Source organism: Meles meles, chromosome 3 (assembly GCF_922984935.1).
Source record: "Meles meles chromosome 3, mMelMel3.1 paternal haplotype, whole genome shotgun sequence".
Classification (NCBI taxonomy): Eukaryota; Metazoa; Chordata; class Mammalia; order Carnivora; family Mustelidae; genus Meles; species Meles meles.
In genome coordinates this window covers 91,426,483-91,437,641 of record NC_060068.1, presented here as the reverse complement: position 1 = coordinate 91,437,641, position 11,159 = coordinate 91,426,483, and the positions used below count along the sequence as shown (strand labels likewise).

Below are 11,159 nucleotides of genomic sequence, written 5' to 3'. Positions count from 1 at the left end.
TGGGTCCAACTTTCCCATCTGCTGATGGCTCTGCCTGCATGGAGTGAGGACCCTGCCAGGTACAGGGGATGCACCTGACACGCTTTCTGGAGTTGTTATGGTCTTGGTTGTCCCGGAGACTCAGGCTACATGCCTGCTTCCTTTTCTTTTCCAGATTTTAAAAATTTATTTATTTATTTATTTATTTATTTATTTATTTACTTGTATGTGAGAGAGAAAGTACAAGCAGGGAGAGTAGCAGGCAGAGGGAGAAGTAGGCTCCGCACTGAGCAGAGATCCTGATAGGGGACTTGATCCCAGGGCCCTGGGATCTTGACCTGAGCTGAAGGCAGATGCTTAACAAACTGAGCCACCCAGGTATCCCTATATGCCTGCCTCCTAACTGGGTGCAGTAACCAGTGCCCAGCAACCCGAGACTTGTCCTAGGTGTTCGCTGAGAAGGTCAGTTCTCTAGGTTACCTGTTCCCTAGCAAGATCAGGGCTTCACGCCTGCCTTCGATCTCTTCCTTAAGTCAGTTTGATTGTTCTTTTTTATGTTGTACCTATAGAGTCAATAAAAAAGGCAGAATATTTCAATCTAGAAGCCAGAGGAAATATTATAGGCCTGTAGAAATTAGCTCCTGGAAAAGCTCCAGGCAATTGTCTCTGGAACTTTCATTCTCTGGAGGTCCTTTCTGCAGAGCATCTTTATTGTTTCCAACTAGACCAATAGCACCCACTGCTGGTGACAGAGGTAATCACTAGAGGCTTCTAGAAATAAAAAGAACATCCTGGCCAAGGACAACCATGAGACAGACTGAAGTTGCTGTGTCTGTAGTTTGCATGCCCTAAGGCAGTGTGATTAAAAGAAAATCTAAAGTATATGAAATACCTAGTTTTGTGCTTACCACACAGGTTCTTTAAACATATCACATTCATTGTTCTTCTTCTGACCCTCCACCCATCTGTAGCAGTGAAAAACCACAAATGACAGAGGCATGTCACAGATGTCGTTGCTGATCCTGAAGAAGGCGATCTCGCGGTCAGTGTGGTTGAATATACATTTTCTACACTCACGTGGCAACCGTGGTAGGTGATATGTGGACAGCACTTACAAAGCTGTTGCATCAGAATGCTGGGGTGAAAACCCTGCCGCTCACACGGAACCATTACAGATGAAGACTGCAGGAGACTGATGCTCAGTTTTCCTTTCTAGAGGCTGGAATTGATATCCCATCAATTGCTCCCAGACCTATGGCATAAGCTGAGCCTTGTCAATTTTTTTTTTTCTCTTCTGCTGCCTAAAATCTTTCCCTTCCTCTTAACAGCATCATAGTAAGTTCATTACCTTGTTGCCCCTGGTGGGTCTATGGTCAGGTGCGCTGGCCTTCACTAGCCAAGAGGTGAGATTTGACCCAACTTGGACCATTTGGATGTCCCTTCCCTGGAGTAAGAATCTTAAATAGAGGAATGAAGAGCCCAAATGTGGTTGGAATCCAAGTACCCCACCAGCAGACAGGTCGTGTTGAAGATCATTTGTGACCTCTACCTCTGCCCCTGGAGCAGTGGGGTTCTGCTTGTGTCTAAGTCTTCTCTCCAGGTTTTGGTTGCCTTCTAATAAACACATTCCTTTATGCTGGGCAGCCAGTTTCTCTTGCCTGCAACCAAAGAGATTGAGCTTCTCCAAAGACCCGCCTGAGCTACAGGCCTGCCACCCAGACCGTGGCCCCCATTCGGCCTGTATTCCTATGTCCTATGTCTTGTCCCAGGAGGGACAAGAGGAAAGTACACTCTGGCTCATACTCTAGGCACCAGAAGTCACAGGGAAAAGCAAAGTTTCTCATCTCTTAACAAAGGCTGATTTTCGTTGCTGGGTTATAAACTCTTTTAATTATTCACTTGACCCCACAGCTACATCGTAGCCTGCAAATAGCAGGTGCTCAGTGAATGAATCGAAGGAACTGTAGTGTGGAAAGGCCCGAGTTCCAGTGGTACCTCTAGCGCTATTAGCAATGGGAACTTCACTTTATCTTGGCCTCCCTTTATATCTGAATAAAATGGAATCACAGTATCCACACCCTCTGCTTCTTAAAGTTGTCACAAGGGTAAGCTGATGTGCTGTGGGAGAGGATTCGGCACGTGCTAAAACAGTGAGAAAGCAGTTGGAAGAATAAGACATGCGGTCTAGCTTTGGCTCTGCCCAAGGTGCACTCAGTGTGGACTCACCCCTTGCCCCTTGGTCTTCACTTTCCTGATTTACCAAGAGAGGGCTTTAGACCATGGGATTTTGAAGTTCTCTTGGACTTGTGACTCTGTTACTCTATGAATGGAAATTTCAAAGTATTTGATGAGGGGTGGCTGTAGTCACTCAGGAGGTAAGATCTGCTGACTCCTTCCACAGCCTAGTCTTCCATTTCTTAGCTAACAGGCTCCTGTCTCGTAGGTCACATGTCTGCTGCCCTCTTGATAGGCTCTAAAGGTAGAGTTATTTTGTTTAAAAAATCAAGTGCTTGTGCTGGATAAGATGTTTGATCTGGCCCCATCAGCATGTTCCCTAGCTGTATGCGGTCCAACCACACTGGCTTTCTGGTCGCTATGCAACTCTCCTGTGTCTGCGACTTGTGTATAATTTCTCCTCTTTTTTCCAATTACTCATCCCTCAGGTCCTACCTTGAACACTGCTGCCACAGAAAAGCCTTGCTTGATCTCCTAGGTCTGGTCAGACTTCCATTTGGTGTATCCTTTGCAATCTTCCTTTTCAGGACTTTTCATACTTATAATCAAATAATGTACTTTGTAATTAGTTGTCCAATGAAGGTCCCACTAGGTGGTAAGGTCTGTAAGATTCCATAATGTTATCTATTTTTACATGGTGGATCCAAAACTTGGTGACTCACCTGTGTAGCCATTGGTTTGGTCATGATCTGTACATTGTCACCTTGGGCAGGGTTCGCCTCTGCTCCACTTGAAGTCTGCTGGGCTCACTCATGCTGTTAATTTAAACTCAGTTGGCAGACTGGCTGGGCTGTCTGTTTCTCAGTGTCATCATTCACACGTCTGTGGTCTCCCTTGGGCAGCTGGAATGGATGAGGTGCCTGGTCTCCTCTTTCCATGTGATCTCTCATTTCAGTGAGACTGTTGTCCTTGGGGTGTCTGGGTGGCTCAGTTGGTTGAGTCTCTGCCTTTGGTTTGGGTCATGATCTTGGAGTCCTGGGATCGAGCCCCATACTGGTCTCCCTGCTCAGCGGGAGCCAGCTTATCCCTCTTCCTCTGCCTCTCCTCCCCTCCCCGCCGGTGTTCTCTCCATGTCTCTCTCAAATAAATAAAACATTAAAAAAAAAAAAGAAGAAGGGGGGGGAAAAAAAAAAAAGAGTGTCGTGCTTGCGGTGGCTGACCAAGCTTCTCCACAAGGTGATGTTGTTCTGGAGGGTGAGTGTGGAAGTTGCAAGAGAGTGGAAGTTTGGAAGTCATAGGCCATTTCGGCCTCATTCCAGTTAGTCAAAGCGCATCACAAGACCAATTCGGATTCATGCAGGTAGAGAATAGACTCCATTTTTTGTAAAGAACCTGTGGCCATATCAGAGAGGCATGATAAAGATAATGGGGGACTAAAAGGCAAAATTTACGTTCATACGCAAAATAAATCTCATGTTCTGAATGTAAAGACTAGAACAAAGGCTTATTTTTATAGAAAATAAATATAGAAAATCCTTTCTCCATTAAATAAAAGTAAATGAATCCTTAAAAATACTAATGTGAGGGATACTGTATTTTTATCTTGCTGGGGTCCCCATATCCCTCAGTATAATTTGTTGAAAACAGATACATCCTCTTGTCTAGGGAAATTTAGGGAAGTATTTGAGGGAGGAACTTTTTATGTCAGAGAACTTAAAATTCAATTAACAGAGCTTAAAAACAATACAGACAAGGCCATGTTTTTTTTTTTTTTTCTTTTGAGATGTTTAGGATCTTTGAAACAAATTAAGAGTTTTTCGTTTTGTTTTGTTTTGTTTTGTTTTGTTTCCCCTAGTTCTTTAAATCAACAAGCATAACATAGCTCATTTGCTCAGCCATCATTATCTGGCTCTGTTAGAAGCTGTCTTCCCAATTGGAGTAAAAGTTCAAATTAAGACCAGTTGATTGTCTTAATGCAGGAGCAGGCATGGCCTATCATCTTGCCAGCCGAATCTCTTGCTAGGTGTTATTGGCCAGTTAATATTCTTTACGCCAGTATCTTTTCTTTTTTAAAGATTTATTTATTTGACAGAGAGAGACACAGTGAGAGAAGGAACATAAGCAGGGGGAGTGGGAGAGGGAAAAGCAGGCCTCCCGCTGAGCGGGGAGCCGGATGGGGGCTTGATACCAGGACCCTGAGATCATGACCTGAGCCAAAGGCAGATGCTTAATGACTGAGCCACCCAGGCACCCCAGTATGTTTCTTTTCTAATGAATGCTCTGGGATATACATTATTGCTGTAGGAAGCTTTACACTGAGATATATCTACATGATAATCTGCTTAGCTCCATGTTCATTTTTTTTTTTTTTTTTTCTCGTGAGAGGAGGGGCACCTGGGTGACTCAGTAGTTTAAGCGACTGCCTTTGGCTCAGGTCATTATCTCAGGGTCCTGGGATTGAGCCCTGAGTTGGGTTCCCTGCTCAGCCCTTCTCCCTCTCCATCTGATCCTCTCCCTGCTTATGCTCTCTCTCTGTCTCAAATAAATAAGATCTTTTAAAAAAGGAGAGGGATAGTGCAGGAGGGGGAGGGCAGAGAGAATCTTAAGCAGGCTCCATGCTGGGCATGGCCTCGATATAGGGCTCAATCTCATGAATTCAAGATCAAGGTCTGAGCTGAGATTAAGAGTTGGATGCTTAACTGACTGAGCCACCAGGCACCCATCCATGTTCAATTTTTTAAAACAGAATTTATCATAAAATGTCAGAGTTGATACAAAGATGCATGAGTTTTTAAATTCTTTTTTTTTTTCCTGCTAGCAGTCCATATTTACTACCTAACGTGTTTCTATTTGTAATTAATTGTTGAAATGATAGTATCATCACCAATGGATAACATGTGTTAATGTCAGGAACTGGACAAAATATTGTACCCATCTGATTGAGTTTAATCCTTTCAATAAATCATTTATTCTACAAGGTAAAGATAGTTCTCACTTTCTTTTTTTAAAATTTTATTTATTTATTTGACAGAGAGAGAGATCACAAGTAGGCAGAGAGGCAGGCAGAGAGAGTGGGGGAAGCAGGCTCCCTGCTGAGCAGAGAGGCTGATGCGGGCCTGGATCCCAGGACCCTGGGATCATGATCTGAGCTGAAGGCAGAGGCTAAACCACTGAGCCACTGAGGTGGCCCTAGTCCTCACTTTCTTGATGAGGAAACAGAGTTGGGAGTATTAACCTTCCCTACATCACCTGGCTAGCATAGTGCATTTTGTGTGGCCTTTATTTTCATAGACAGAATTTGAAGATGCACTTTAGCTATTTTCCAGAGGAAAATACACAGCTGTGTTCCTCAGAGATAGAAATGACTTTGTACAAGGGAGTTTTAATACACCTTCAACATTTGTGTGGCCTTGATGGCCATGAACTAATACTATAAGGCTGGATATCTGGATATTCATGGTATATACTAAATTCGTGGTGAATTTGAACTTCAGTTGAATTAAAAATTATAGGTAAGGACTTGGCATATGTTTTAATAAAAGGTCAGGTAATTAGTATCTTTGGTTTGGTGGGCTGTGTGTTTTCTGTCACAACTAAGCAACTCTGCCATCGTAGTGCAAAAGATGCCATAGAAAATATGTGAGTGAATGGACTTAGCTCTGTCCCAATGAAAATTTATTTTATTTATTTATTTGACAGACAGAGATCACAAGTAGGCAGAGAGAGAGAGAGAGAGAGAGAGAGAGGAGGAAGCAGGCTCCCCGCTGAGCAGAGAGCCTGATGTGGGGCTTGATTGCAGGACCCTGGGATCATGACCTGAGCTGAAGGCAGAGCCTTTAACACACAGAGCCACCCAGGCATCCCCCAATGAAACTTTATTTATAAGACTGTGTGGTACGCTGAATTTAGCCTGTGAGTCATGGTTTGCCAACCTCTATTATAGACCATTTTGTGTCTATTTTGTCACCATTAATATTATCCTGATAAACTATTTTGTTGGGATAGGATTTTAATGATAATACAGAAGTCTGTCCTTTACTATACAAAAGTCTAGACCATGGGAAAGTCCGTTCCCACCTTCACTAACTGATGCTGAATGGCTTGTTATCTTCAGTAATCTGCATCATGGCTTCCTTAGTCTGATTGCTTAGCAGCTAGTGGGTTAGGATATCTGTTTCAGAAGTAAAATTGACATGGCCCTGCCACCATCATGAATAAGTGTTGCCATCATGTTCCCAAGTCAGGGTAAAAGAAAACCCATACCGCACTCTGAGACAAAATAACAAGTTGGATCTGCCTCCTTCCAGTCTCCAAGACAAAAGAAATCATGACATTTCCTGTGAGTTACAGATTCCCTAACAAAGCAACTCCGACTTGAACAAAATTCATGTCTGATGATACGTTGTGACATAGGAAGAAGTTAGCTCTGAGAAACTGTTGATTTTTCTTCACGAACAGAGTAGCTATAACTTTAGTAATTGTGACAGTTAAAATAATTAATATAAGCATGTTTATTTGCTGAGTCAGCTCTCCTGAAGGCTGGTCCTTTTGCATCTTATATGCAGGCAAGCTACTATGTTTCTTTTCTTTCTTTCTTTTCTTTTTCTTTTTTTTTCTTTTTTCCTGTTTGCTTTGTCTCTTGATTCTGTCTTTCTTTATTAAGGTTTGGAGAGCTGCTTGCTAAACATTCATTGTGATCAGGATGAACAATTTCCTACTGGGCATAGAGAAGATTAGCAATTTGGGATTTTGAAGTTTTTAACCTCAAGGAGATGGCCTATTTTGATAAACTAGGGATAAATCTATGGGTCATAATGGCAAGAGAAATCTTTCCTTTCCTTTGTATGACTTTGTTCCATGGTGACTAAAGGAGGAATTTAAATTCACGGAATTTAAATTGGGAAGAAACTTGGAAAAGGAGTTGTAATTTGAAATCCATAAAATCTTTGTGAACCCTTCATTGCCTGAGTCAGATTTGTCCTTTTGTTATGCCTGTTTCATAGGGTGTAAAAGGTAGAACAAGGCTAATAATACTACTTATAATTTTACCTGCCCAATGACTTCCGTATTCTTTTAAGACAGCACAGTTTTCCAAAAGAGTCATGAATATGGGGCACAGGGTCCTTTTGCAATCCCAGGATGTCATTATCCATTTCTCTTATCCTAAGATTGAGATCTTAGCCAAGTTGACCCAGAAATAGCCATTAAAATATTGGATTTGCTAATGAAACGCCTTTCTCCCATTATAGGTTTTTTTTTTTTTAAATCATAATGAGAAATATGTGCTGGTTCCATATTAATTGATAGGGCCATCTGATTAAGTACAGTAGAACACATTTATCTTGGCTACTTCCCATCAGCTCATAAGAAGGAAAATAAAGGAATGAGTATAAACTCACAAGAACAAAGAACAGGAAAGGAGAAAAGGAGAGCAAGTAAGCATTGTCAAAATTTTAGAATTGCCAGAATACGGAAACAACCCCTGTGTACATTAATGGATGGATGCGACCCACGCACGCATGCATGCACTATGGGACATTACTCAGCCATAACAAAGAGGGAAATCCTGCCATTCATGACATGTATGAAATTTGAGGACATTATGCTAAGTGAACTAAGCCAGAGAGAGAGAGAGAGACAAATACTGCAATCTCTCACGTATATGTTAAATCTCAAAAAGTTGAACTTACAGAAGCAGAGAGTAGAATTATGGTTCTCTGGGGCAAAGGATAGGGTGGATGGAGGATAGGGAGATGTTGGTCAAAGGGTACAAACTTTCAGTTATAGGATGAGGAAGCTCCAGGGATCGAATGTACATCAGGGTGACTGTAGTTAATAAAACTCTGTTGTATACTTGAAATTTGCTGAGAGTAGCTCTTAAGTGTTCTCACCACACCCACACACACACACACACAGCTGTGTGAGGTGATGGATGTATTCATTACTTGACTGTGGTAAGCATTTCACAATGTCCACATGTATCAAATCACATTGTATATCTTAAATATATATATAATTTTTAATCTATCACAACTTGATAAAGTTGGAAAAATAATAGCAAAGCCTACAAAAAAATTTAGAGCTGTGACTGTCCAGCATGGCAGCCAACAACACAAGCAGCTGTTTGCATCTAGGTTATTTAAGATTAAATACAATTTAAAAAATTTGGTCATTTAGTTTCATTTTATGTTCGAATTTCTCAATAGCTACATATGGTTACCATATAGGATAGCACAGATATAGAACGTTTCCATCTTGGTAGAAAGTTCTGTTGAACAGTGCTGTTTTAGAGATGGGGTAGATGAATGACCAGGAGCGGAGTCAAGTGCCAGGTTTCTTTGTGCTGCTAAGTGCCTGCATGTGTGTAGTGGATTGAATGATGGCTCCTCAAATGATACGTCTATGTCCTAATTTGTAGGACCTGTGAATAATACGATCTCATTAGAGAATGGACCTTTGCGGTTGCAGTAAGAAAGGATCATGCAATGAAATCATCGTCGATGACTGGTGGACCCTCAACCCAAGGACAAGTGTCTTTGTCAAGGAGCGCAGAATGCTAGGTGAAAATGGAGTAGATTTTGTGTTGGGGGCTATGGGTGAAGGAATGACTGGAGCCCCCAGGGGCAAGAAGAGGCAAAGGAGAATCCCACCCACCCCGTCTGACCCCCGCCCCCCACAAGACTTTGGAGAGCATCCTGCCAACACCTCATTTTGGGATTTCTGGCATTCAGATCTGTGAGGGAATATATTGCTGTTGTTTTAAGCCACTGAGTTTCTGCTGACTTTTTACAACAGCTGTAGGAAACATACCTGTGGGAAGTAAAGAAGACTGTTTCCTAAATGAAGAGTTTGAGCCAGAAAGGCTCCAGATGGGGAAAAGGGAGGCATGTCTGAGGGCAGGACACTGTGTCTTCCTGTGAGTGTCTGAGAGTAAGACTTTCATCTCAAAAGGGGAATTTCTTAGCAGAGTACAATGGTATCTCACAGACAATAGGGGTGTTTCTTAGAGAAGGGTTTCACATGGGGCAGATACCCCAAACTGTGGCTACTATAAATTTCCCCTCTACAACCCCCCTCAGTACCAGGATCATCACATCTGTCTCATTCCCCAGGCCTGAGGGATAGTTGCTGTTATCTCAGCTGTGGATCAAAGAGCCAGCTGGCCTTCGCTCCTGAGCACGTGGCCATGCAGGGAGAATTAGTCATAGGTGTTCTTGTGTGATAATAAGGGTGGATAGGGTGAAAGAGCCGTTTATCAGTAGTACTGATAAAAGGATAATGGCTAGTGTGACTTCATAGGAGATTGTTTGGGCCACTGCCCGGAGGGCTCCAATTATACGCCCAATTAGGGCGTATTTTGAATTTGAGGCTCATCCTGATCATAGGATAGAGTTGACGGCTAGGCTGGATATTGCTAGCATGAATAAGATTCCTAGGTTTATGTTGATGAGGGGGTAGGGTATTGGTAGTGGAATTCATATAGTTAGGGCCAGTGTTGGGGCTAGAATTGGGGCTATTACGAATATGGTAATGGATGATGTTAGGGGTCGTAGAGGTTCTTTGATGAAAAGTTTTACAGCCTCTGCAATTGGTTGTAACAGACCGTAGGGCCCTACGATGTTTGGACCTTTATGGAGTTGTATATACCCTAGGACTTTTCGTTCCACTAATGTTAAGAAGGCTACTGCGAGTAGAATAGGTACAATTAGTGAAATGATGTTAATTATAAACATGATGTTAGGAAGAGGACTTGAACCTCTTCAAGGTTTTACTTACACCAGCAGCCCTGGTAACCAGGCGCCCAATTCCGCCAAATCCATTCACTCCGACCTTCACCATCGTGTCTCGGGCACGCGGCTGCTGGAAGAAGGAGAGCATTAGAGAACTAGCATGATCAGGGGATCATAAGTACAATGACCCAGGAGGTTCCTTTGGAGTTACAGAGGAATTTTGCATTGTACCTGATCCCTTGTTTGCTCCCTGCTTTGGTCCCACCTCTTCATCCAGCCTCTTCTGGTACGTTTATTCGCATATAAAGATGGCCAGACCGATCCCAAGGAACACCCCTTAGCTTGTAGGGGACATGCACGATGATCTGTTGACGTTTCTCCCTTCTTCAGGGCTCTTGGCCCTTCAGAACTCCTGATTCTTCTAGGGAGGGTCTTGTAGGGGAGGATCTGAGTTTTTTTTGAGCCCCAAGACTTTATAATTTCAAGAATATTGCTTGATCAATACTTGGTCAAGTGGAGAGGAATAGCGGTCGTCATCAACCCGTGCAATTAAAATTAAAAGTATTTCAAACTTGAAAATACAAATTAAAGTACAAAAGTCAAGTTTTACTTAAAACATAAAAAGAAATGGCATCAAAGTACTGTTACAAAAAACCTTATAAGTAGCATAAACATAGAAAAATCAGAAAAATAGGTTAGATTTAAAAAATATGTTACCTGTTAATCAATATTATCAATATTATTATTTTCAACATCTTGAGATTTTGTGATGCCATACTAATTTTGTGATACCATTTCTATAAAGAGGACAGATCATTTGTTTATTTTTCTAGCATGTTGCTTAAAAGTTTTTCTGTTATTGATGATTAAGAGAAGTTTTTTTTAGCTTCACAGCTCATTGATAATATACATTTTTAGTATTACTGTCAAATGTGGGAAACTAAAGTTTCATATATGAACTATTAAAAGCATGCTTGCTATTTAATGTTATTATAATTCCTACTCTGTCAATACAGGATTAGTATAGCTTCTATGTAATATGTTTTCCAACAAAACATGGAAAAAAAGGGTGTTATAATTTCACAAATTGCCTTATTGAATATATTCCTAATAAGAACAAAATTCCTTTGGACTGGGTGTCAAAATTCCTTTTAGCTACAAGAACCCAGTCTTCTGTTTTATAATTTTTTGGATTCTATAATTGGAAATTTCCTCCAACCTGCAGCCTCTTGCTGTCCTTATTTCTCCTTCATTAGCCACATACTTCTAGCACTG

At 41.6% G+C, this 11,159-nt stretch overlaps 1 pseudogene; it reads right to left on the bottom strand.

Annotated features, from left to right (window-relative positions):
* Window positions 1-9,345: 9,345 nt before the first annotated feature.
* Window positions 9,346-9,896, bottom strand: LOC123939367 (annotated as a pseudogene).
* Window positions 9,897-11,159: the final 1,263 nt, after the last annotated feature.